Below are 27,717 nucleotides of genomic sequence, written 5' to 3'. Positions count from 1 at the left end.
CGGCAATTTGATTACACCTAAATAATAAAATGAGGATCCTAGCGATAAGGAATGGGACAGATTCTGCTGATAATAATCAAGGAATTAGAAAAGGCTGGCAAAGTTCAAAATGCGGTACATAAACTCAGTCACATTGCTGCAAAATAGGGAATAAGAATGTCAACAGATAAAATAAAAATGAAGCCTGACGTTGTCACTAAGGAAACAGGAGTCTTAACGTAATTTATTGAATAAAAAAAAATTAATACAAAAAACTTCTACTGCAATTGATATGATCCTTTACAAGAATGATGACTAGTTTCGGTGTTTTCAACAACTGTCTTCTGATCGTCCAGATTGCATATGGATTGACCTGCATTTGTATTATGGATCAACAAGACTAGGTCAGTATGCAGTTACATACGTCTTCGAGAGCTAGCCAAGTTGTAAGCGATGGTCTCGCAAAATGCAGGTAATCAAGAAGGAAAATAGTCAATTGTATAAGTAAAAATTGCATCACATATATTGATAATAGGCATATGATGCAACCTGGCGACCTCTCGATGACACTTGTAACTACATACTACCCTCCCCATACGGATGCATATCATTGCGTAACTGTTGCTAATGACGACTGTTTTCAATGCATACTCAACTCGTCTTTACCATTTGAACGATCTGAAGTTGATTGCTGAAAGCGACCGAAACTAGTCTTCATGCGTTAGTTGTATAATATACAGGGTGTTACAAAAAGGTACGGCCAAACTTTCAGGAAACGTTCCTCGCACACAAATAAAGAAAAGATGTTATGTGGACATGTGTCCGGAAACGCTTAATTTCCATGTTAGAGCTCATTTTAGTTTCGTCAGTATGTACTGTACTTCCTCGATTCACCGCCAGTTGGCCCAATTGAAGGACGGTAATGTTGACTTCGGTGCTTGTGTTGATATGCGACTCATTGCTCTACAGTACTAGCATCAAGCACATCAGCACGTAGCATCAACAGGTTAGTGTTAATCACGAACGTGGTTTTGCAGTCAGTGCAATGTTTACAAATGCGGAGTTGGCAGATGTCCATTTGATGTATGGATTATGACGGGGGAATAGCCGCGGCGCGGTACGTTTGTATCGAGACAGATTTACAGAACGAAGGTGTCCCGACAGGAAGACGTTCGAAGCAATTGATCGGCGTCTTAGGGAGCACGGAACATTCCAGCCTCTGACTCGCGACTGGGGAAGACCTAGAACGATGAGGACACCTGCAATGGACTAGGCAATTCTTCGTGCAGTTGACGATAACCCTAATGTCAGCGTCAGAGAAGTTGCTGCTGTACAAGGTAACGTTGACCACGTCACTGTATGGAGAGTGCTACGGGAGAACCAGTTGTTTCCGTACCATGTACAGCGTGTGCAGGCACTATCAGCAGCTGACTGGCCTCCACGGTACACTTCTGCGAATGGTTCATCCAACAATGTGTCAATCCTCATTTCAGTGCAAATGTTCTCTTTACGGATGAGGCTTCATTCCAACGTGATCAAATTGGAAATTTTCACAATCAACATGTGTGGGCTGACAAGAATCCGCACGCAATTGTGCAATCACGCCATGAACACAGATTTTCTGTGAATGTTTGGGCAGGCATTATTGGTGATGTCTTGATTGGGCCCCATGTTCTTCCACCTACGCTCAATGGAGCACGTTATCATGATTTCATACGGGATACTCTACCTGTGCTGCTAGAACATGTGCCTTTACAAGTACGACACAACATGTGGTTCATGCACGATGGAGTTCCTGCACATTTCAGTCGAAGTGTTCGTACCCTTCTCAACAACAGATTCGGTGACCGATGGATTGGTAGAGGCGGACCAATTCCATGGCCTCCACGCTCTCCTGACCTCAACCCTCTTGACTTTCATTTATGGGGGCATTTGAAAGCTCTTGTCTACGCAACCCCGGTACCAAATGTAGAGACTCTTCGTGCTCGTATTGTGGACGGCTGTGATACAATACGCAATTCTCCAGGGCTGCATCAGTGCATCAGGGATTCCGTGCGACGGAGGGTGGATGCATGTATCCTCGCTAACGGAGGACATTTTAAACATTTCCTGTAACAAAGTGTTTGAAGTCACGCTGGTACGTTCTGTTGCTGTGTGTTTCCATTCCATGATTAATGTGATTTGAAGAGAAGTAATAAAATGAGCTCTAACATGGAAAGTAAGCGTTTCCGGACACATGTCCACGTAACATATTTTCTTTCTTTGTGTGTGAGGAATGTTTCCTGAAAGTTTGGCCGTACCTGTTTGTAACACCCTGTAAATTGCGGAATAGGCAATAAAAGCTGTCTATTTTTAAAAATAATTTTATTCAGTATAACAAAAGTGATGGCATTTCAAGGATTGGAGCCCATAAGAGCCGCAATTGTAATAGATGGACAAATAATTGAACGAGGAAGAAAGTTTTAATACTTTAATACTTAGGGTGCAATTTTAAATTTCCCTGGTCAGATGACGTAGAGCTAAAACTGACAAGATTCAGATATTTCAGTCGAACCATACAACGTACATCAAAACATAACGTACGGATAAAAATATTAATTAGACTTTTCATTATAACGCCGTTGCCTTTGCTGGTGTACGGCAGTTCAAATGGTTCAAATGGCTCTGAGCACTACGAGGCTTCACTTCTGAGGTCATCAGTCCCCTAGAACTTAGAACTACTTAAACCTAACTAACCTAAGGACATTACACACATCCATGCCCGAGGCAGGATTCGAACCTGCGGCCATAGCGGTCACACGGTTCCAGAGTGTAGCGCCTAGAACCGCTCGGCCACCTCGGCCGGCGTGTATGGCAGTGAATGTTGGACTCTAACATGGGCCATAAAAGAAACACCGATATGGCACAACTAAGTTGCACCTACTATTTTTTTTTTTTTTTTTTTTTTTTTTTTTTTTTTTTTTTTTTTTTTTTTGCAATCTGGCTGGAATGTTTCGAAGAATCGGACGGAAGAACTTCTATAGAGATCTGCAATATCCGCTAACAACTGAAAAGTGCTGTCACCTGCAGTGTTTATGTACGCTTTACCTTGAACTATTGTCGAAATCTTTGTGTCTTTAATCACTGAGAAACTTCAGTAACATTACTAGACTGGACTGTGCCTCTTATATTGAAACTGACAGTAAGACGCCAGTATTTATAAACTTTATTCTTGTATTATGTAGCAAAATGTTTAGAGCACACTCGTTCAATAACTAAAGTTCAACAATGAGTTCTGGTCACACACGTGTAACTTTTTTCAATGTACAGTGCAAATGTTTATTTCATTAAAGAGTTTTCAGAATATACGTGGTTGTAAGTCTGAGCTCGTGGTATGTTGTTCGAAAATCGCCTTGCAGCCAACGAATTTAACACTTTTTGGTACAACCTGCTGCTCCGTGGACAGAGAGTGATGGTTGCCCGTCTATCGCTTAAACGCGGGCAACTGATATAATCTGTGTCGAGGTCTGGTTGGACTTTGACATAAATTGAACCACGCGCATTTCGTTGCATAATGAGCCCCGTACGGGTACGAAGAACGCGGTGGAATGTTCTAACAAAACAATACCAGTGCACAACGAAAGGCCCTTACAAGAGGTGTGCTGCAGCCGAAGAAACGCTTGCACATGACCGAACCGAAGATTGTCCTATCGCTCACCGATTAGAGAAGATGGCAGCAGTCACTTTCCATCTCACGTATACTTCTTCCACACTAGAGTACCTCCAGCACGTGCCTGAAGGTTTTCTGTTGGAACGTTGGGGGTGATCTTCGACGTACTTGAACGCTGCCTTCGGCGCGTGTCGACGTGCAGCGCGACACTTCAACAAAGACGATGTCTTTCATACATCGAGCGTCCTATGGCGGTGTTCGTGCGCTCAAGCTCAGCTCAGTGGCTAAAACTGTCCTTACGTGGGACGTATCTCTCATCATGCCAAACGTGATTTCAATCATGGTTTACAATCGCTAAGAAACGGGCTGGTGCATCACGCGGAACGTGCTTCTCAACGCGATTTGCCACTGCAGCGCTCGCCAGAGCCTGTTGTCGTCTTTATGAGAGGCGCAAACAATAAAGTTTGTTTATAAAAATGGACGCACGTAAAATGGCTATAGTAGTTCTAATAAAAGCGTAAATGTGCTCCCTTGTCCGTATGCTAGTCCTGTTTTTCTGTTTGTAATATAATAAATAAAAAGCCTAATGTGCATTAAGAAGATGCAAGGCAAAAAGAAAAGTTTCATGCCCGGCAAGTTCGAATTGTTCAAATGGCTCTGAGCACTATGGGACTTAACATCTGTGGTCATCAGTCCCCTAGAACTTAGAACTACTTAAACCTAACTAACCCAAGGACATCACACACATCCACGCCCGAGGCAGGATTCGAACCTGCGACCGTAACAGTCCCGCGGTTCCGGACTGAGCGCCTAGAACCGCTAGACCACCGCGGCCGGCTCCCGGAAAGTAAGAATGTCAACAACGTCACTTTTTCCATTACAAATAGAGCAATACAGATATGTAGTGTTCCACATTAGGTAAAAATTGTTTCATCATTCCAAATTTTTCGTTAAAGCCTAGTGGCATTCTTAATATTAGGTAGGTGCATAAGGTCATGCCGCACGGCATTAGCCGAGCGGTCTAAGGCGCTGCTGTCATGGACTGTGCGGCTGGTCCCGGCGGAGGTTCGAGTCCTCCCTTGGGCATGGGTGTGTGTGTTTGTCCTTAGGATAATTTAAGTTAAGTAGTGTGTAATCTTAGGGACTGATGACCTTAGCAGTTAAGTCCCATAAGATTTCACACACATTTGAACCTTTTTTTGAACATAAGGTCGTAGCGTTTTTTATTTGCATTTTGGTATTCCAGTTACAACGGTTTTATCGATTGTCATTTTCATTTGTAGTTCACTTTTGCTGTTTGGCTTTACATTATGTCATTTTATCATTTGGAGGTAGTGAGTGGAGCTGTGGATGCTAGAAAATGGAGTGCCAAGTGAAGAAATCGGAACGTTTCTGACACATTCTTCTGTTTGAGTTCAATGGAGGGATGACAACAGCGGAGGCAGCCAGAAACATTGCCGACGCGGATGCGATAAATCCGCTGGACAGAGCACGGGAAGAAAATGGTTTCCTCGTTTTAACGAGGATCGCTTTGACGTTAGTGACTCTACACGTTCAGAAAGACTTTCGGGGTTTGATGAAAATCATTTACAGCCACTTATCCACAGTGAAGTATGTCAGTGGCCTCGAGCATTGGAAAATGCGATGAACTGGGATTATTCCACCATCGTACGACATTTGCGTGCAATGGGGAAGGTTCAAAAATTGGGGGTAAGGATTTTGGCCTATAGTACAGAGGGGTCGAAAAATGTATACACTGTTTAAAAGTCCATAACTGGCAAACTAATTGACGGAGTTGTCTCATCTTTGACAGTGTAATAGTTTGTAGATCCGGCAATCGCCACACAAGCGTTGTATTGCGTTGTTTTGTTTTGTCAGATGACAGTCGCCAGATAGTCAGTATTCTTTTCTTAGTTGTAGTACCTAGTTACTCGAGTAAACATGGCTGGCGCAAGGCTTACATTCTATGAAAGGAAGTCAGTTTTGAAGTGGTATTTTAAGTACGAAAACATTAATGAGGTTCAACGGCAATGGCGAAATGAGTATCAAGCAGAGCCACCGACACTTTTAACGATTCGTCGCATTCGAGACAAACTTGAAGCCGAAGGCTGTGTTAAAAATGTACACTAACAACGATCTGGGCGACATGTAACAGTAACAAGTCCAGCTAACTCCCGTCGTGTGTTGCATAATTGACTCGCTCACCACAGAGGTCTGTGAGACAGTGTGCCCGTGAAACTGGAGTGAATCGCCCAAGTGTTCATCGAATTTTGAAGACAGCAAAGTGGAAGTGCTACATCCCAGGACTGCTACACGCAATGAACGAGGACGGCCCAGATCGTAGAATGCAGTACTGCGAGTGGTTTACTAACATGGCGCTCAACGATGAAGAGTTTGCAGAGGTGATTGTGAGGTCCGATGAGGCACAGTTCAAACTCAATGGTACAGTAAATCGCCACAATTGCATCTACTGGGCCGCCGAAAATCCTAATGTTTATGAAGACAAAGCCGTGATTTTGCCAGGAGTAAATGTGTGGTGTGGGTTGTCTTACCGGGGCTTGATTGGGCCATTCTTCAAAAAAATGGTTCAAATGGCTCTGAGCACTATGGGACTTAACTTCTGTGGTCATCAGTCCCCTAGAACTTAAAACTACTTAAACCTAACTAACCTAAGGACATCACACACATCCATGCCCGAGGCAGGATTCGAACCTGCGACCGTAGCAGTCGCGCGGTTTCGAACTGAGCGCCTTAACCGCGAGACCACCGCGGCCGGCGGGCCATTCTTCTTTGACGGCACAGTTACCGGTGAGGTGTACCATCAGAAGCTTCAGATATCCATTTTACCTGCCATCCGAGGCTTGTATGGAAACGGAAGAGTTTACTTTCAACAAGATGGTGCCCCAGCCCACTACCAAAGTCGTGTCAGGGCTTATCTCGACGAAAATCTACCAGGAAGATGGATAGGCCGTAGAGGTGTCGTGGAAAAAGCCACGCACATTGGATGAATTTCGAGAATCCATCGTACATTCATGTGCAAATATCCATCTGAACACGTTGCAGTCAGTAGTTCGTGCTGCAGTTGGGCGGCATCATTTGTGAGTGGATGTTAGTGGTAACCATTTCGAACACTTACAGTGATATCTTTAAGCTACACTTTCACCAAAAATGAGACAACTCGGTCAATTAGTTTGCAAGTTATGGACTTTTAAACAGTGGATACATTTTTTTGGACCCCTCTGTATATACGCCAAAATCACAAAAATCAGCGGATGGGCGTATGTGCGTGTCTGCTTGCTCGTCATCAACTGGCTCGTGAACCATACCGACCATTCCTATCCTCTACGTGAAGATGGTATCTGTTCTTTCGGACTCTTACGGGAATCGGTAGAGTGACTGCCGCGAGTAGTGAGTATAGTGGGTAGGGGCACTACAAATGTAGTGTGTGGACAGTTAAGTTGTAAGTGTGGATCTCACGGGAAGCGTGCCAGAGATAAGTCCCTGCAGTCGCACTACCCTCTGTGTCCTCGATGACAGTTCCGCTTCGAGCGCCGGGCGGGAAGGTTCTTGTTTATTTCACATGCCGCAGCGTCGCTTGTGTGAAGTTTTCCGCGTCAGTACTGTTCTGTCTGCCGAGTGACTCGTAGCACGTCCGCTTCGCCTTACTGTCTGTTTGTGTTCGTCTACTTGCAGCGGCGTCGGCCGCTCCGCTATGGCTACCATGGTTTCCACTTGTACTCCACGAAAAGGTACTGTGGGCTTTACTTCCGATAAAACAACGTGACACGTGTAGCCTGGGTTCCTAGAAATCCACGATTGGGATTTCGATACAATTCATGTGAACTCTGACCAGGTGCATACCGCTTATTTTGACGCAGACGAGTACGTGTTTTTCGTGAAATTTATGGATCCCCTTCACGTTGAAAGATTATTGTCGAGACTTGGTTCTCAATTCCCGCTCAAGCATCGCGATAATTCCGTTAGTATGATGTTACTCGCAGATGCTGAAATTGACTATACCAATGTTCGAGTGTTCAAACTCCTGCCGGAGGTTGACAACAACTTCATAAAGGACATATTGACTCCTTATGGCAACTTGAAAAACGTCCGTTGTGAACGTTGGTCTACTCAACACAGATTACAGTGCTATAATGGAATTCGTTCCGTGGAAATGCATGTCATACGCAACATTCCATCAAATTTACTGGTGTGTGGTTATTGCGTTCGTGTCATGTATACTGGTCACGAAGGAACCTGCTTTCTATGTAATGAAAGTGGACATGTTCGGTCTAATTGCCCGCGGAGGGTTTTCGTATTAAAGTCGTCATTAATGCAGCGTCGCAAATTGACAGTTGCTGATCTTGTTCCTTCCACTCCCGACATCTAACCTACTTCTGCTTCAGATCATAATGAACAAAAATTCAGTTCTGATAATCGTGTGACTGAATTTCTGCCTTTACCCCCCCCCCCCCCCGGCAGGTTCGGAATCCTACTGACCCCGGGATAGAAACCGTAACAGTGACAAACAAGCGACGTCGCACTCAAGATGGTGAAGATGAGGCTTTGGCTGTGCCTTCTGCCCTAACCTCCTCCACATCGACTGCGTCCCCTGCTCCTCTCGATGCTACAATACGTCCCGTCCGTGGTACGCTGAGTGGCGAAGAAGTTATCTCCAGCATCCCTCCTGCTCGCTAAGTAGCTACTCCTGAGCTGCCTGTGAGTAGACCTTGACGCTCAGCTGTCTACCTAATTCTGCTCAATACCTTCCGTACATGCCTGTATAGCAGAGATTAATAACTCAAGCCTACATGTTCCTTTCCTTAAATGTTAATCTTGTGGAATCAGAATTGCGATTGGCTTCGCTGCGTCAGTTCATTCATGATTCATATGCGGACATAGTCTTCTTACAGGAGGTGTTATTCAGTAATTTTACCTTACCCGGTTTTCGATTGATCTATAATGTAGGACCCGAATATTCAACGGGGACCGCCTTATTCTTTCGCAAAGGCATTCCTATTGTTCAGGTTGAAATGCTGGGCTCTGGCAAGGGTGTAGATTGTCAACTATTTAATCTTCCATTACAGGTGATGAAACCTTAAACTGACCTGTGCAATGGATCAAAACTGTATATTTAATAGGATCGTCCCACACAGGCAGCAGTAGCAGCTTCACAGGTAAATTCGATGATGCACTGGGTGTCCCATTAGGAATGTTAGGAGGAATGCTATTCTGGGAAGCATTGAGACAACTCTCTCTCTGCTCCAGATCCACACCGCAGCTATGCGTCATCGCGTGAGAAATGTCTCCTAGGTGAGTCCTGTATCGGGTGAAGTTAGTGGAGATTTTATAGTTCGTAATTTTTCTCAGTTGGATGGTGCAGATTATCGATGATAGCATGTTTGGCTGATACATTTGAATGGACGTGGATCTTCTTCAGTCTGTAGTATCTGTATCTAGTTCAGAGACGTACCACATTGCGCGCATTTCCACAGAATGGTCAAAATGAGGTCCTGTTGCACTAACTCAGGTCGTTCTGATTCTACAAGGGTTGCAGAAGGTGGTGGATATGTCTTCCTCCGTCGGCCAAAGTGGCTGTGCGGTTCTAGGCACTGCATTCTGGAACCGCGAGACCGCTATGGTCGCAGGTTCGAATCCTGCCTCGGGCATGGATGTGTGTGATGTCCTTAGGTTAGTTAGGTTTAACTAGTTCTAAGTTCTAGGGGACTAATGACCTCAGAAGTTGAGTCCCATAGCGCTCAGAGCCATTTGAACCATTTGTCTTTCTCCGACTTATTCTCAGTTCCGACCTAAATTGGATCGATCACATGCGGGAAGCTGCAAAAATGGGAGCACTTGCAAGATGCATAGCGGTTGTCTAAAAGCACGTTGGAATTTTACTGTAGCAGACATACTTGAGAAAGGTGTCTCGTTTCGATATATGAGAGTGCCAGAAATATGATTCACTTGTGTGTGTAATTCGACACAGGTATGTGGTCGAATGGAAAGATTTCATTCCAAATAATGTACATCATTTCTAGCAGGTAGTGTAACATTAGAGATTTGAAAAGCTTGTGTACATTTTCTTACATTTTCAGCACATCATTTGGAACTATTGTTTGTGTTCCTTCTCAGTCAGTCATCGCCTATAACTTATTGGATATATCGCAGAACCTCTGATAAGGTATCGTGTCAGAATACGTTACAAATACTATAGAAATGTCTAGCTGGGGTGGTGTGAGGGAGTCGCAAATCCTGCTTACATACCACGTCCCTTAGCCGAATCACTTTCAAAATTCAGCGATTTTATAACGAGGCTGCATTGTGAGCTGCGTGTAACTGGAGTGCTGGTCTGATAATATACACTCCAACGATCACCGTCTCGGTATTTGTCTGGATAGAAAAACCACCTCATTCAGAGGTAATGTCGTACCTCGATTTATAAAGCCAGTTTAGCTTTTAACATAGATACTTGTGTGCACCTGTAGAACCATGACCGCTTGTGACAGTAACACACAGTAGTTTCTGGGATAGAGTTTTTTTAACATCTGGCCGGTTACGTCTCTCTTTCTAAGACACAGTGGTAGCACTCACAAGAAAAACGTACGAGACACGTCCACCCATTGTTGATTTTCTCTCAGTATTATTTCGTATCACCAGCGATCGGTTATTGATGAAGTGTTATACTTAGTAGTAGGGGGTGCATGATATGTTCGCATTTGAGCATCAGGCTTATAAAGTATGTGTTTATGTTCCGACATGTGTAAAGGAAGTGTATGTCCAGTTGTAAGGAAGGTATGGATTTGACGTGGAGCACTGTGATGGCATGGGAAGAGTATGTCAAGTCATAAGAATGGTACTGTTATTTCTATTTTCAGAGCCACAGCCATCAACAGTGTATTTTCAATACTTTGCTCATTGTCGAATGTCGTTCAACTGAGATCGCCATCGTAACATTTAGTTGTAAGTACAAGGATAAAATATATATGTGACTGATTTCTTAGGATAAACATTCTACCTGTACGTGCTTGGCCTGCATCGCTGGTGACCTGTGCGGGGGTGATTCACGTTTCCCTTTAACGGTAGGAGCTGTCAGACTGAAGATGCCTGTTGGAGTGTAGGAACGTAGGTGAATTACCCGTGTTGTCCTCTGGACGACCAAATCGCGAACTAAGACTTAGTATGTGTTGGATAGCTTTCGTGATTACGTGGAAATTTGAAAAGATTGAATACAGAGGTGCATTTGTGCTGGATCGTTATTCCTGTCCATGTAATTTGTTTGGTTGCCTGCTTCTGCACATTTTGCACCTTTATTTAGTTGAGAGAAGATCAATTGTGGTGTGTGCATCTAGCATGTGGAAGACATGTTTGCCAGTTCTCTAGACATGAGAAACACTTTGGTGGACCTTTTAAATTATGGGGATGATTTGGAATCTACTACATCACCGACATCGGTATTCGAGAGTGGAAATATCAGTTTCCTCTATTTGTTTCGAGTTGCTGAGTAAATGTCTTCATGGACTTGAGAAGTTTCTAGTTAGTTAGTGGTTTACAGCACGCCCCACCTAGCTAAGGTTTCGGGGTGAGAGAACTAATTTCCAGTCTATATCTTGGGAATTATGTTGCGCTAGTGATCGGTAGGATGTTGCCTAGTACTTGATAATGAGAAGTACCGCGAAAATGGTATAATATTATGGCAAACCATGCGAAAAAATATATGTGTTCTTGTAATACCCAAGTCTAGAGATATGTGTAGAAAAGTGAGCAAGCAAGGAAGCAGGTTCAGGTTAGGAGAAGAAACAGTAATGTGTTTGTGCCGAAGGGAAACGATCCCGAATTTGTAGAACAGGCCTGAGAGCGACTTCAGTCTGCTGTGGGTACTCTGGTCACACATTGGGTGTGGATGACTTGTGATCATCGGCTGCAGGAAAATATCTAGTGCTGAGAGGAGTATGTATACGGTACTGTCCGTCTTCGCAGTATATGTATGAATAATGTAAAAGAGATGATTTTGTTTGCAACAGAATGTGAATTGCATGTTTACTACATCGACATGTTACATGGTGATATACTGCTTGGTTGGAGATCGGTTTCGCACACTAATATTCAAGCTCCTGTCCTCGGTGGGAGAGCAGTGTAATTGAGTACGAATTTTTCCGTTTTTGATGTTATGTAGGGTAAGCGGTTGTGTATTGATGGGTCACAAGTCGGTTTCACGTTCTAATATTCAAGCTCCTGTCTTCTGTGGGAGAGCAGTGTAAACAAGTAATTTCCATGAATACAAGGTGAGACATCAAGAAAACAAGCGTTAACTATGTCTGGAACACTATCCAATTTCCACAAAGTCGACTCGATTCTTATTTTTACATAGTGATGTGACATCAATATAAGATTGTGAACCTTGTTAGATGCACTTGCAAGAGTTTGTAGCTACACGAGCACACATCGCGGCATTGCGTCAGTCACGCTAGGCAGTTAAGCACTGTTAGATGTGTCTCTCATGATGCGCTAGGAACAATGCACCCTGTGCTACTCTGCATCAACAGTAAAGACACACTGCCCAGAAGCGTCTTGCGTATGAGACCGGCGTGAGCGTGCCTTGGATTTCTGTGACGTCAGTATAACACTGTCTGCATACTTGAAAATAGAAGCAACTTTCACCTGGATCCGGCGGCATCTCATGGCTGTGATGGTGCGCGTGCCCCTAGAGCGTCTGTGCTCCTGCCCGGTTTCATCAGCAATGGTGCCTAGGTGAACACACATTTCGAGAGGAATTTCTCAGGTATCAGGTATCAAGAAAGGGATGTCGCCGCCTCATGCTTGAGGGCAGCTGTGCGTGGTTTGACAGCTGATGGGCACGTAACTTCGCTGGGGCCTCCTGTAGCCTCCTGTGCAGTCTAGTGGACAGGGGTTGGAGAAGGGTGCTTGCGCACATTGATTGCATGTCTGTTGCATTATTTTGTGAGCGGGTCTGTAGGCTGTGCTATGCATTATTTGAACAGTTGACGAGTTGATTTCGTGTCTGCACATCAGTGTGCTGCATTATTTAGGAGGAGTTTGCATGTACATGCTCAAATAATTCGGTAAATTAGCAGTTCTTTGCTTGCCTGGACGCCTTTTTTTAGAAGTAGTTTAAAGGTCTGCAGACTGTGTATTGTCACCCCAAGCACATCATGGCGAGTGTTTTGTGTCAATGTGATAAATATACTCCATCTCTAAATAAAATGTTCCAAAATAAATAGAGTACACTCCTTCCTTACTCTCCCCAGCAGCCCAGCACAGTCATTTTCGCGCCATTTTCCCCCTCCAGACCACCATCTTGGATTATGTCACAGGAGAGTCAACAGTACCCTCTGGTGGGCAGTACTGTGTACTAGATCAGTTGGACTCTAGATCTTCCAGTGGAGAGGCTGCCTGCAAAATAAAGACTCATGTCCAGTACAGGCAGAGTCCTTTTCCCACCATTCCCTCCACCATCTTGGATTACATCACGAAATGGATGACAGCATCCTCTGGTCGTGGTACTGTGTACTAGGTCAGTTGGAGTGTGGACCTTGTGAACACACTGGATGGTGGTGTGCCTCTAATTGTTTAAATAAAAACTAGTGCATGATTTTGACAGTTGGAGATTAGCAAGCATGTTTGCAGATTTTTTTTGATGAATTATTATTTTGACAATTTACGAGTTGTTTGGCTCTCTGAACATAAATGTATTGCATTATTTACCAGTGGTTCGCAGGTCTGTATGCTGTGTGGCATGTGAGAGCGTGTGTTCTGTATCACTGTGATAAATATACCCCATCCCTAAACAAATTGTTCCAAAATAAATGAAGTACACTCCTTCCTTTCTCCAGCAGCCCAGTGCAGGCTGAGTTCTTTTCCCACCAGTCCCTAGGAAGAGGTGGCGGTCAGATGACTTAGGTTAGCAGAGGTAGCCCAAGTGACCTATCTTCCCGCGATTTTTCTTAGATTAGTAGCGATAACCGTGGTGTGATTCATTATCCTGTTGGAATTTTAACTTGTCGCCATTTTTCTGGAGTAGGGGGGGTTAGGTTAATGGAGGTTGACCTATCTTCCCGCCAAAAGCCACCATCTTTGATGACGTCACCGCCACCATCTAGAATGTCGTCATGCACTTTTGCCAAGTCTACACGCCGCCATCTTGGATGACGTCATCGTCTTGGATACATCTGGAAACAATGGAATGTTGGGTGGCGCTGCCCTTGTTCCACCACTTATATAACCTGACTACTCACGGTAGTCGGTTTGTACTATGTAAACACCTCTCCTTGTAACGAATATTACCCGTAGGCTACATCGCACATCCAAAGTTGTATTACAACAAAAGATTTCAAACAGACAAAGGAGAAGAACTGTGCCTTCATATGTGTATGTTTCAAATGAAATAACTCAGTGAAATCATACAATATAACCAAGATTGATGAAGGTGTGGTCAGTGTTCAAAAATGGTTCAAATGGCTTTGAGCACTATGGGACTTAACTTCTGAGGTCATCAGTCCCCTAGAACTTAGAACTACTCAAACTTAACTAACCTAAGGACATCACACACATCCATGTCCGAGGCAGGATTTGAACCTGCGACGCTAGCGATCGCGCGGTTCCAGACTGTAGCGCCTAGAACCGCTCGGCCACACCGTCCGGCGTGGTCAGTGTCTTAAAAGATTTATCAGACTGCATTTATGTACCAAACAAAGTAATATAGCTACAGAGAAGCATTCTCTCTCTCTCTCTCTCTCACTCACTCACTCACTCACTCACACACACACACACACACACACACACACACACACACACACACACACACACACACACACACACACACACAGAGACACACACCTATCATATTTACTGAGCAGCTAGTATAAAAAGTTGAAATGACTGGGATGACTTTTCAATACGTAATGCTACAAAACTGTTTCATGAAGCAATAATATGGTTCTTTAAAATTAATCTTAATGCCAAATACCATTAATCAATTCAAGTTACTCTATTTAAGATCATCATTTCATATCAATGTATCAGTGAATTTGTTTCGGCAAGCGTATTAATATTTCACTACAGATATAATTTTACCATTATAGGTAAAATAGTCAGTAAAACCCTGAAATGACTCACAAAAGTTTCTTTTGCAAAATAGAATCGTTCAAGAGCTGTAGAGAGCTACGCATTACGCAGTTTGTGGCACTTACCTGTGTTTCTTTGGTGAAATTATGCGGCTAATTATAAATGAAGCACACACAGCAGTGGTGTAATATTCTAAAATATTTATTATTTATTACACGAGCCAGTTTTCGGATGTTATGCCATCATCAGGTACAAAGATAAGCATGTGGTGCAGTGAAATTTTGTTTGACCAAAGATATTAAAATAGTTAATGTACAGAGTATCTTCATTTCCAGAGATGAAAATGTTAATGTTGCAAAAGGGATAAACTAAGCAATGTTATTTCAGTGTAAATGCCATGTAAGATTATTTAACTAAGATAAAATACGAGACACATTAAGTAATGAGCTGTAGACAAATTACAACAGTTGTAGATAGAGCAATATAATTGAACAATATGCTTTGGTGGCACATTTTAAAGATGTGACTTAACAAAATAACCTTGGCTTAACTACGTCCTAAATTACAAACAGATAAGATACAATAGTGATATTAAGCAGGTGAGTGAAGCAGCTATGGTTATGCAAAGTAAATTTTGACACTACGAGAGAAATTATAGTAATTGAAATGAAGGAAATTGGTCGTGTGAGCAAGAGGGGGTAATTTACAGCATAGCCCGAACGGGATTATGAGCAGTATCTGCAGGTAGAAGTGGTTATTCAGTACTAAGCGTGGGTTGATGGACAAGTGTTTATTAATTTCCATAATACCAAGACAGTTCACCTTCTTTCTTTTGGATATGTGATGTAATACTTCATATTTAACTTTCTAACTATGGTCTTCTTTAAGCAGATGGTCTGCAAAACTAGGCTAATCTCAACGATATTTAATAGCTTCTCATTTTTTTTCAAAACGATGTCACTTTCGGCAATTGACATTTCTTTCACAGAACATCGCCATGATATAACACTTTCATTTAGAAGCAATGCCGGCCACTGACTGTATTTCCCAAAAACTTGTGATTATCTAACTTATTGTATGTCCCGTTGCTCAACAACAAATAATGTCTTTGCCCTACCTCGAGCACATATCTCAAACGCTTGCAAATAAATAATATCTTTCATGACATATACGCTACTGTTTTACACATCATTTAAATGTTTAACGAAGTAATTGAAAATGTATCGTTGAAAAATAACAAAAAAATAAAATTACAATTTTGCACAGACAATACGGAAACGGAAATATTTTGTCATGCCACTAACAGGTGGCACTGGTTGTTACTTTTTTAACACATTGGTGCATTTACTGAGACGTTTCAAAGTAAACTCCATGCTTGTAACAAATCGGGAAGAAAAAGTAACTGTAAGTGCCTCGAATTTATTGTGTTATAACAGCGTCCAGTTACACTGATTAATGGAGAGTTTACATAGTTCTCGAGACCCCTGAACAGCAGGTTAAAGACCGTTTTGAAATTCATTAAGTGCACTGAAATGAAATGAATGAAGCAATGGGGATAAAGTTAATGAAGCTGCAGATACATGAAATGATGTCAGTGCAATCCGTTCATATATGCAGAACCTGTGATGTGATGAATATTAATTGTATGTCATCGCTTGGCGTTCTACCCTCTTCGGAGCCAGGAGCGTATTAAGCCCATTGTAATTTTCCCAGCTTATAGGTTACGCGTGTACAAACTTGATTTGAATTGATTTGTGTGTTCCAGAATCATGACCCTTTTCACCCTCATCCTACTGGCTCCTGTCCCCCCATGCACTCTACAAGAAATAAGATTGTACCATACTCAAGAAATATGTTTTCTCAAGGTATATACGTCGTAGGGGTAAGGGTGGTATCGTGCGTTTCTGCTAATAATTTGGCCCCCTCAATATCCAATAAACAGAGTCGTCCATTCTGGTGATGCATGTGTCAATTTAAGTTACTAGTTTGTAGCTACGCCTATAGAGCGCCCTGACCCATTAGCTACTTTTACCAATTAGCGGTAATGTTATCTTGATTTCACCGCCGACAAAAACTTTTAAAGGTAACGGTTTGTGTCACTACTAACTACAGCAGCGCCGATATAAATAATAATTATGATATTTTCGCTGTATTACACATTTACCAAGTGCTATGTTCCAGTGCTGATATTGCACATTATACTTAACGTTAAACGATGATAAGTCTTTGTTTACAAGAATGGTAGTGGTGGTATTATGATCCTCTTTGGTGCCGAAGTGTGAGTTCCCCGTACAAAAGAAGACAAATTATAATTACTACACAACCTCTGTTCAATTTTGTATTGTAGAAATCTCGCAGAGTTAACACTAGGAGAAAACAAAAAAGAAAGACTCAGAATAAACAAGACATGATAAGAGCTTTAAAGGCACTATCGAGCACAGAGTATGCCTAAGAAAAGCAGCAAAATATGGTGACGGTCTTGAAAAAAATGTCTACATTATACAATCTTATAAAAATGTTTGATTTAATAAAAGTGTCTTTCTTAGAATTTCTTGAATTTAATCCGTGGCTTTCATATTACAAGCATTTTTGTTTGTAGATTGTGTCGTGCGTAACAAGTCAAACACTGCATGATAAATAAGTGAAAAATATGCCATAGTATATGCTCAGCAAGTTTTAGTATTTTAGCTGTAAACACAGAAAAAAAGTGGGAGCCCTTACACTACCTCTTCCTATATTTGTACCATTTTTTGTTAAATCTTTTTCAGATGTTGGAGCTAAGCAGAAACAAACTATCCCCCCCCCCCCCCCCCCCCCCGCACACGCACACAATGTTTTATATGCTTATAGATTCACTAACTGAATTTCATTCAATTCTGACACTACCTTGGCGGCGTTGTACGATTGTCTCAACTACCATAGTTACTGTTATGTAGAAAACAGCCATCGAGATGCAGCTCAACATTTTTATGAAGAAACCCATGTGGCCTTTGTTTACATGAAGCTAAACCGCACAGGTAGACGTAACAGCATATCTATGGGATGCGTCATTTCTTTCCCACAATTACTTCCATTCCACATGGGCTTAGTGTACGTTGCACTTCTTAGGGACCGAATGGTGAACAAGGGTGGCAGTGACAGCCAGTTGAAAAATTTCTGAACGTCTTCGTAGCTAAGGCATCGTAGGCTGGCCTGCAGATACAGTGGGTGGCGTGAAATTTCAGCAGGCCTCCACGGCCGCCTTTTAAACTGCTGGGAGCGGCCCGTTCCCTCCTAAAACACTGGAATCGAACCGAAGGAGCGGGTGCGCCTCCTGCATGCAGATTACCCTCTCCACTTAGGACGTGCGGGCCAGCCTACCGGGCAGAACGAGGCGTTCTGAACTGAAAGGCCTTCAGCGCGGGCTTACAACGATTTTCCAAGGCTGTGCGTGCCATTGCTAATATTGTTTCCCACCTTTCATTTCATGCAGAGCGAGACGTGGTCGGTGTAGGAAGTCGGTCTCCAACTGCGAGACATTCTCCCCTCTATCTCGAATTCAGCAAAACCCAAGTAAATGTCCTACAGGTGCGCTAATTTCAGAGTTTGTTTTGCTTATTCAGTCATTCATTTCTCTATTTAAGCTATCAAGACCGAGGTCATCAAGCTCTCTTACATCTGAAGAGGCTGTCTACATCATTTACACTATATTCATTACAATAACTATGTCTTAAGTGACAACTAATACAGAATACATCATTAATAAATTATTATTGCACAGAAAAAAACACAGTTTAGATTTGTTCCTGAGAAGTACAGAGATAAAGATGAATTACAGGAAGGCGGATTTAAATAATGATCACTAGCAGCAATGGACATGAAAGAAGTGGGGCAATACCAAGATAAAGAACAACATGATAAATTACTATCAATGAAGTCTCGGGAAGAGAAATTGACGTGATTGCTTGAGAAGTAAAAAGAGAAATAGGAGTTACTGGGGAAAGGTAGGAGCATCTGATTTGATTTTTGGCATAGGGCAGAACGGAACAGGTATCCTTGACATACAAGGAAACAATGATAGGCACAGGACTGATACCTCCGACACTTCTGAGTGAACATGCATGCAGGGTGACTATTCATTCTTACAGACAAGAAGTTGCTGTCTGTTTTTCAAGTACCTTTCAAACAACGTCAACGTATTATCTAGCAAAAATTGAAACTGTTGCTTTTTCATGAGCTCACTGTCAAAACTGACTGCATCGACGCGAGTCCAGACAGATGGGCTCGATGCCGTAAAGCGAATGTAGCTTCCTTCTCTGATATGGTACTAATATTTCATTATGCATTTCTAGTGAACATCACCATTTTTTCAATGCGTATCTTAATGTTCCAGGAAAAGAAGTTATACGAATATTTACCTTGTACTTGACATCAGCATCTAGGGGCTGGTGTAAATTAAAAATCTTGATTCAACTACAAATCGACCGGGTTTTTAAGTAGATTAAGACTGAAGCACTACGTGCACTTTTTAATTTTGGATTCTTTTTGATATGACCTTCGGCCATCTCAAGACTTCACAAACATTGCACACCACATTAGAACATATAGGGGTTTGACACAAAAGAGGAAAACTTACAGCCGCGCTTTCTCATAACAAAAAACATAAACAATATGAGCAGTATCTAATCAGTCTAAGAGCTCACAAGAAGTAGTGAGGAATTGAAGTGAGGACTCCAAGTATATATGAAACATTATTCCTTCCAGAAGCATCTAGAAGCTTCTATTAGTAAAACTGACGAAAGGAACAATTTCTGCTTTTAAGAATAGAGTCAAATTTAAATGATATTCTCACATAATGGAAATACAACGTATTTATACAGCTGCAAAAATTAAATTCAGTAATTTTAAAATCTCTCTCTTCTAAAAAACAATGTATATTTAGCTTTTCCAAAATGTATAATTATTTACGTAAAAGCTAAGTCTTGCTCTGGAACACAATGACGGTAGTCCCTTAACTGAGCAATAAATTCACGTGAAATATTACGTATACTACATTTAGAAAAATATTCAATCCATGTGCATTTCTTATGAATGATCATCTCATCTTCTCTTCAGGTATTAGGCAGGAATTGCCTGTTAAAGTACCCATCTCCGTCGGGGTCTTCCTCTGTCTCTTCTCCCATGGTACTTATAATTTCTTGCCTTTAAGGAAAGTCTCTCACTCTCCATTCTTTGTAGATGTTCGTTCCATTTTCTTCTGTAATCTCGAATTCAATCATCATGACATTTATTGTATATAGTTATCATTATGATATTTGTCATTGTGATATTTATATGATATTTATTATTGTATGGTATTTTTTATTCTTAGGAATGATATAAAAAAAATAAAACCACATTACGTTCTGCATCAACACAAACTCTATTTTGAACGTGGGTCATTATAAAGTGAAATTTCTGGGATAGCTAATTTTCATAGTACTACCTTATTTTTGTCGTTGTTGTGTTCTTCAGTCTGAAGCCTGTCAAAGCCTTTTCATCTCCAAGTAAGTACTACAACCCACATCCTTCTGAATCTGCTGATTGTTTTCATATCTTTTTATATCACACTTCCCTCAAATGCTAAAATGGTGATTCCATGATGTCACAGAATGTCTCTTCCCAACCCATCCCTTCTTCTAGTCAAGATGCACCACAAATTTCGTTTCTCCCTAGTTCCGTTCAGTACCTTTTCGTTAGTTAGGTGGCCTTCCTGTCTATTGTTCAGCATTCTTATGCAGCACCACATTTCAAAACCTTCTCTTCTTTTTTTGTCTAAACTGTTTATCATCCTTGTTTCACTTCCGTACATGGTTACACCGCACACAAATACCGTCAGAAAAGACTCCCTAACACTTAAATCTATATTCGATGTTAACAAATTTCTCTTCTTCAGAAAAGCTTTTCTTACCATAGCCAGTCTAAATGTTGGACTTCGTGCTGCCCAAATAAGAAAACTCGTCTACTACTTTAAGTTTCATGTTTCCTAATCTAATTGCCTCGGTATCACCTGATTTAATATTACTGCATTCCATTATCTTTGGTTTGCTTTCGTTGATGTTCATATTATATGCTTCTATCAAGTCACTTTCCAAAAATGGTTCAAATGGCTCTGAGCACTATGGGACTTAACATCTATGGTCATCAGTCCCCTAGAACTAACCTAAGGACAGCACACAACACCCAGTCATCACGAGGCAGAGAAAATCCCTGACCCCGCCGGGAATCGAACCCGGGAACCCGGGTGCGGGAAGCGAGAACGCTACCGCACGACTACGAGCTGCGGACCAAGTCACTTTCCGTTAAGCTGCTCTTCCAAGTCCTTTGCTACATTATCTCATACAAAGACGCAGAAATATTATTACATAGCGCTTTAGTTTGGAAAGATATAAAATTTCGAAAAAAAAACAGCAGAGTATTGCGTAATTGTGTCGGAAACACGACTCTCATATTTTGTAACCCAAAGCCGGTTAAATATCACCGAAAATGGAGGTGGTATCGCAAACTTCGGTTAACCTAGGATATTTCCCTAATTCATCGTTTCTTGTACGGCAATACGTTGACCCAGATTTGCGCCACATCGTTCAACGGGCATCGTCGTCTGCCTGCTGGTCAGTGCCCAGACGATAACTGAAACCAGGGACTCTTTGGCACAAGGCTTACGTGACTTCTGCAGCCGTGACACCATAATAAATATAATAAATCCAGTTTGACGCGAATATATACTGACCGTACGACAGGGCTGAGAATTTGTCAAAGCAACGAGTCAGCAAATCGTCAGCCGTCTTTTCAGTGTCGGCTTCCGCTGTGAGGACGCCGCTGCTCTGTCGTCATTCTGGTTGGACTACTTGCGTACGGGATCCAGCCGCCGCCTCACAGACCGAACGTCGAACTAAGGCCCTCCTAAAGGGCGGGAATTTGTACAGCAATACATTCGAACTGCGACTGTCGGCTATATGCGCCACTTAGATCTGTCACCTAGATACATTTGGCAGTATGGTGCCTGAGAGGATTTTGGTTACAGTCTAGCTGCCACCCACTTTCGATATTTCCATCATTTATTAACTTTTAACTGGGCGAGGCAGTATCTACACCTACATCTACATCCATACTCTGCAAGCCACCTGACGGTGTATATCGTCTCTCTCTCTCTCTCTCTCTCTCTCTCTCTCTCTCTCTCTCTCTCTCTATCTCTCCTTTGGTATAAAATGTGTTTTGATTTTGAATGTAACATATGGTCAGGATTGTTTGGAAAAATGAAAAAGATATTTAATATACTGTTGGCGTTGGGAATATCCTGCCCGCTCGTAAATGTGGCTTATAGATACGCCGAAGATAGTCAAAGTTGCTACGCAGGCATAAATATTAGTAAAAATGGGCGCGGTCTTGCTTGCAATGGTTTAATTAAGTTATTCAAACTCGCGGCTGGCCCAAAGATAATCAAATGTAGCAAGAAACTATTATTGTGATTGCCCGATATGTTAATTGCTGCGAAGAGAGAGGCGATACAATCACCTACTTAGCGTAAGGATTTACTCTCACGATAAATAATTCCATTTATATCACACTGGTTTCAGTTTCGTTAAGCATTTACTTGACAGGAATAAATTTAATTACAAACTCAAAGATATCGTGAAGCAAACCTAAGCCCTGTTGCTTACTGCAGCTAAATTTATATACGCAATGCCGTAAAAATTCTGATAAAATGAACTTTGCAAATATTACTGGCTGAAAATTATTATCAATATTCAAAGTGTTTTTACATTACCTTGAAAGTGAAGCCCAACATTTTATATTTAATTAAATTCCATGTAATGGTTCGCCTATGCGCCATTAGACAGAAGAAAACCAGATGGGCAATCTTCTACACAACTCGCTTTAAATAATTGTTTTCACTTAAATATTTCCACGGGGAGGAAGAGGTTTTGAATGAGAAGAGGAGAAATTTACTTTTTACCGTATCTTGTAACAGAAAAAGCGTATATCACATACTTAATGCGTCAGAACAGCTAAGCGACTTTATTATTCAGCAGAAGAGACAAAAGTAGTATTAGATCTTTGAATGAAGGCTTTTCAACGTTAATGAGATAGGATTTTCTTGGTTAACAAGAGTATCTTTACATTGTACAGTTATCCTTTGATACTAAAATACATATTTTATTAACAGTTTTAATACAAAAGTTATTACTTTAACGGGTTGTAGGTTTTATAATTATCTGTCGTAATAGCTACAGTTTTTATCGACAGAAATACACTCAGTTTTGTACTTTCTTCTCACTCTGGTACAGGTTTAGTTAAGTTTTTATAGGGCTTTCCAGGAGACATCACTGCAGTTATTGGACCACAGACAGATGTTTTGAATAATTTTACTAGCACTTTCAATAATATTCTGTAAACAGTAGAATAACCTATGTGTTAAGAGTTCGGAAAAACCCTACGGAGACCCCAGAAGAGCTCTTTAGGAACACACTGGCCATTCCAAGTTCTCAGCTACACTTGGACGGTCATGTTGTTGGTCTGATCGTAAGTCTGTTCACAATGTAGATTTGTTTTACGAACAGGGTTCTTAATTACCGTAAGCGATTCATATGCAACACTACTAATTTCATTTACAGCTTCATAAGCTGAGAAATACCGTCAGAGATCTAACGTCACAGACTTCAAGCAATCCATGTAAAGCTCTAAGATGGGTTCTGAAATCCCCCACATGGGAAAGAAATTTTTGGGATACGTCAGCTTGAACGAATGGAGACAGTACAAACAGCAATAAAAGAGGACAAGTGTTAGTAGAACAGGCAGCCTGAGAGTTCCGTATAAAATTAATTAATAGTAATAATAATTCCGTGAGTCTCAGCACTCTAGTGCGAGGCTTTCTATTGGACGTGACTGCGGCGACTTCGAAGTCGCTAATCCACCCCATTTATTGAACCGGTTAAAGTGCACCTACAGTTTAATGCGGAGTACGAACCACCTGTTGTTTCTAGTAAGTTTTCACATCGTTGAGAGGCGGAGGCGAGGTGGAAACGTGGACTGAAAAATTCGTGGTCCGACGGCGACCTTCCGTTTCCAGGCACGCGTTTCACCGCTACTGTACCAAGCCCGACGTACAAAAACATAATTCATCTACAGGTTTTGATGAGTGAGTCTGCGAGTATTAAATATTTGACACATACGGCCCTGTCTTTTGACTGCATTGATGTTATAGCTTACATTATTTTCGCCAACAAGCGACTGTAAATCTTAGTATTCGATATGAATTTCAGCCGGCCGGTGTGACCGAGCGGTTCTGGGCACTTCAGTCTGGAACCGCGCGACCGCTACGCTTGCAGGTTCGAATCCTGCCTCGGGCATGGATGTGTGTGATGTCCTTAGGTTAGTTAGGTTTAAGTAGTTCTAATTTCTAGGGGACTGATGACCTCCGATGTTAAGACTCATAATGCTCAGAGCCATGAATTTCAGCTTTATACCTCTACCTGTTCCTGACAGAAATGGGCTTCATAAATGGACGGACAGATAGACGGATGGACAACAAATGGTAAAACAATATTTTTTTATGTGGTACAATTATAACAATTTTTTTTATCTTTTTCCTTAACTTGTACTGCGAAATCGCGCTTCTCGCCAAAGCTTATGATTGTAGGTCAACGGTAATACTCTAGCCAAAGAAATTGGCGTATACAAGCGTATTCAAATACTTAGATATGTAAACAGGCAGTATATGGCGTTACTGTCGAGATGTGCAGCAAAACCATTCTCTATTTTCCTACTTCACAAATGTAATACAAACACTATACTTGAGAAGGACTCACACCCCCATACATTGGCACAATGAAACTATAAAGAAGACGAAAGCTAACGTCACGTCGATGTTGAAGCCACTAGGAACTAAGCATTAGATTTGTTGGCCAACGACAGGCAAGGAAATTGGCCGCTGCATTGTTGATGGCAGCGTCCCAGCTTTCATGAGCAGTGATTTACTGAAAGCAGACTCCAGCTACGGCACTTCCAACTCGCAATCATAAACCGCTGGTCTGCCTCAACGTCAGCTATTCTACAATAATTTTATTTTAGTTAGCGTACTGAATAGAGTAGAGAATGTAGTCTGTTTAATATCTTTTTTTTCAAAATGATGCCATGTAGTAACTCTGTTCTTAGTTCATTAAGAATCATTCCCAATCCTTCAGGCGTCAGAAAGTAGAACAGAATTCGTGCAGACGTTGACAGAGCGTAAAACCCGAAAACACTGCCATGAGGCGAGAGAAATCATCTGACCGTACCCACAGTTCCAAGACAGACAAACACAACATGTTTGTACACAGTTACGGAAATATAGTACGACTCTCTAAAAGTGAACAAGCAGACACCACGGTTATCTGCTACTGTTTGTTGCTCTTACAATGTTTTTCTGACGGGAAATTTACGCTGCAAAAGCTACGCACACTACTACATGAGCAATTTACTATAGTATCCATATTGTACAGTCGATGCACAATTTTGGAGGAGGTCGACTACCGACACGGAAGGCATTTCGCTCTGGAAAAGAGACAAGCAATGTTCTGACGTGCTGTAGAAAATCGCCACTGTGAAGGTAACACTGCACGACATACATTATCTGGAACCCTTTCAGGGTAATGTTTGACATACAGCTTCATGATACTGGGGATACATCACCAATGAAAGAAGAACAAGACATGGGTAAGCAAAACAAGTGCGATATGCTGCACATACAGGAGAGCGACCTAAGCTGTATATGAGAACCGAGTAAATGGAGTGCAAATGGAAACAGAAAGATCCCATGATGTATACAGAAGTACCGTCTTCGTAAAACTAAGTATATAAATCATATACACCGTCTGCACTTAGGTGAAAGATTTGGAAATCTTAATGTGGAAATCAAAGTCTGTGGAATTACATAAATGGATGCGCCATCGGATACTCATTCCAAGGCCAGCAGTACAATTAGTAGCTGTCATACTTATGTACTACTTCATCTAATGGTGTACCGCCTAGACCCCTTTAGCTTACAACTCAATGAAAAATAAAGTCGAAGACACTTTGTGATTATTATAATTGTTGTGTACATAGTTCCTCGTAGTCAGCGCGTACACAACTTTCCCAATAGAGCCCGCCCTGCTAAGCACAACAGCGCAGGCGCAGCGCTCGTCCGTCTCCGCACTAAGAGATGGCGCTGCCATAGAGATGGACCAAATTCTGTTTCCGCCGATCCGCGTATTAATACGTAACGCAGCCAATGAGATTGCTGCTAATGTAGAAGCTTTTCTCTTCACGGATCACACTCTTGCAGTGATACATGAATGCGCGAGGTATTATAACGAGTGTACAGACCTCCGATTAGTCTGCATTTATCTGCACCAGTCTGTACCAGTCTGCATTTGTCTGCACCAGTCTGTACCAGTCTGCATTTGTCTGCACCAGTCTGTACCAGTCTACATTTTTCTGTACGAGTCCATAGTCAAGTTTCAGTCTGCGCCTAATAAGATTACCATATTCCTGTACATAGCCATGAAGATAAATGTATAGACACATTTGTCAAGTTTCAGAGATATATGTGAGAATAAGATTAACGTACCAATACCAAAGGAACTTCAGATTGTCAATTGTAAATAGCATCCAGAACCAAGTTAAGTAATTTTTATGCTTGTTATTATTTTAATAAATGTGTCTGAAAATTAATCAAGTTCTGTTTAAAGTTGGTCACCGTCAATCTGCTACACTAAGCGTGCAAGTGGCATTTCTATCGTCTGACCTAACTGCAGAAAATAAACACGCCACGATAAGACCACGAGACATATTGCTGACACTCGCCTACTTCGTTAGAGCTACGCCATGTAGCTATAATTTTACTCGCAGCTTTCAGCTTTATGTCAGTTTCATAGTATTTAATTTTATGTAGTTTTAATATTAACTTCTTAAGAAAGTATTTTATGTGACGAGAGCATTATTACTCAGTTACTACATGTGTTGTGGATTTTCCGACGAAGACACCCACAGTCGGTGTCGAAACCTGGTAGAAGCAGAATTTTCCTGCAGGCCGTTGGCTATTTTATACCTATCATATTGTTTTATATGGCTGCTGTCTCGCAGTCGTGTTTAAATATGTTAAATGAAATAATTTTGCCAAATCCGGGGTACAGTGGATCCCATACGAAATGGAATTAAAAGAAAAAAAAGAAGAATAGGAAAAAATCTACAATACTGGTACGATGTACATTCCACCATGCACTGTTAAGTGGTATTTGGAGTATATAAGAAGATTGCAGTAAATGCCTTTCGAAGTAGATTCACTGCGTCCGGTAACCCTAGAAGCTGGGGATAATGTCGTCGTTAAAAACACCAAAAGTCGCAAGTTGGGATCAAAACAGTAGAAGAACGAGATTTAACAGCATTCAGTCATCTCCACCGCACATCCCATCTCAGACAAGATGGGTCACCTGCTCCTCACCCACAAAGTCAAAGAGCTTGAAACTCAACGTAGGGACCATTAAGAAAGAAACGATCTTTAACCTATCCTAGCTGAAAGAACCTCCCCCCCCCCCCCCCCTGCCCCCGATGAACCATGGACCTTGCCGTTGGTGGGGAGGCTTGCGTGCCTCAGCGATACAGATGGCCGTACCGTAGGTGCAACCACAACGGAGGGGTATCTGTTGAGAGGCCAGACAAACATGTGGTTCCTGAAGAGGGGCAGCAGCCTTTTCAGTAGTTGCAGGGGCAACAGTCTGGATGATTGACTGATCTGGCCTTGTAACATTAACCAAAACGGCCTTGCTGTGCTGGTACTGCCAACGGCTGAAAGCAAGGGGAAACTACAGCCGTAATTTTTCCCGAGGACATGCAACTTTACTGTATGGTTAAATGATGATGGCGTCCTCTTGGGTAAAATATTCCGGAGGTAAAATAGTCCCCCATTCGGATCTCCGGGCGGGGACTACTCAGGAGGACGTCGTTATCAGGAGAAAGAAAACTGGCGT

The sequence above is a fragment of the Schistocerca piceifrons genome, chromosome 4, assembly GCF_021461385.2.
Source record: "Schistocerca piceifrons isolate TAMUIC-IGC-003096 chromosome 4, iqSchPice1.1, whole genome shotgun sequence".
Classification (NCBI taxonomy): Eukaryota; Metazoa; Arthropoda; class Insecta; order Orthoptera; family Acrididae; genus Schistocerca; species Schistocerca piceifrons.
Note: the sequence above shows the minus strand (reverse complement) of the source record.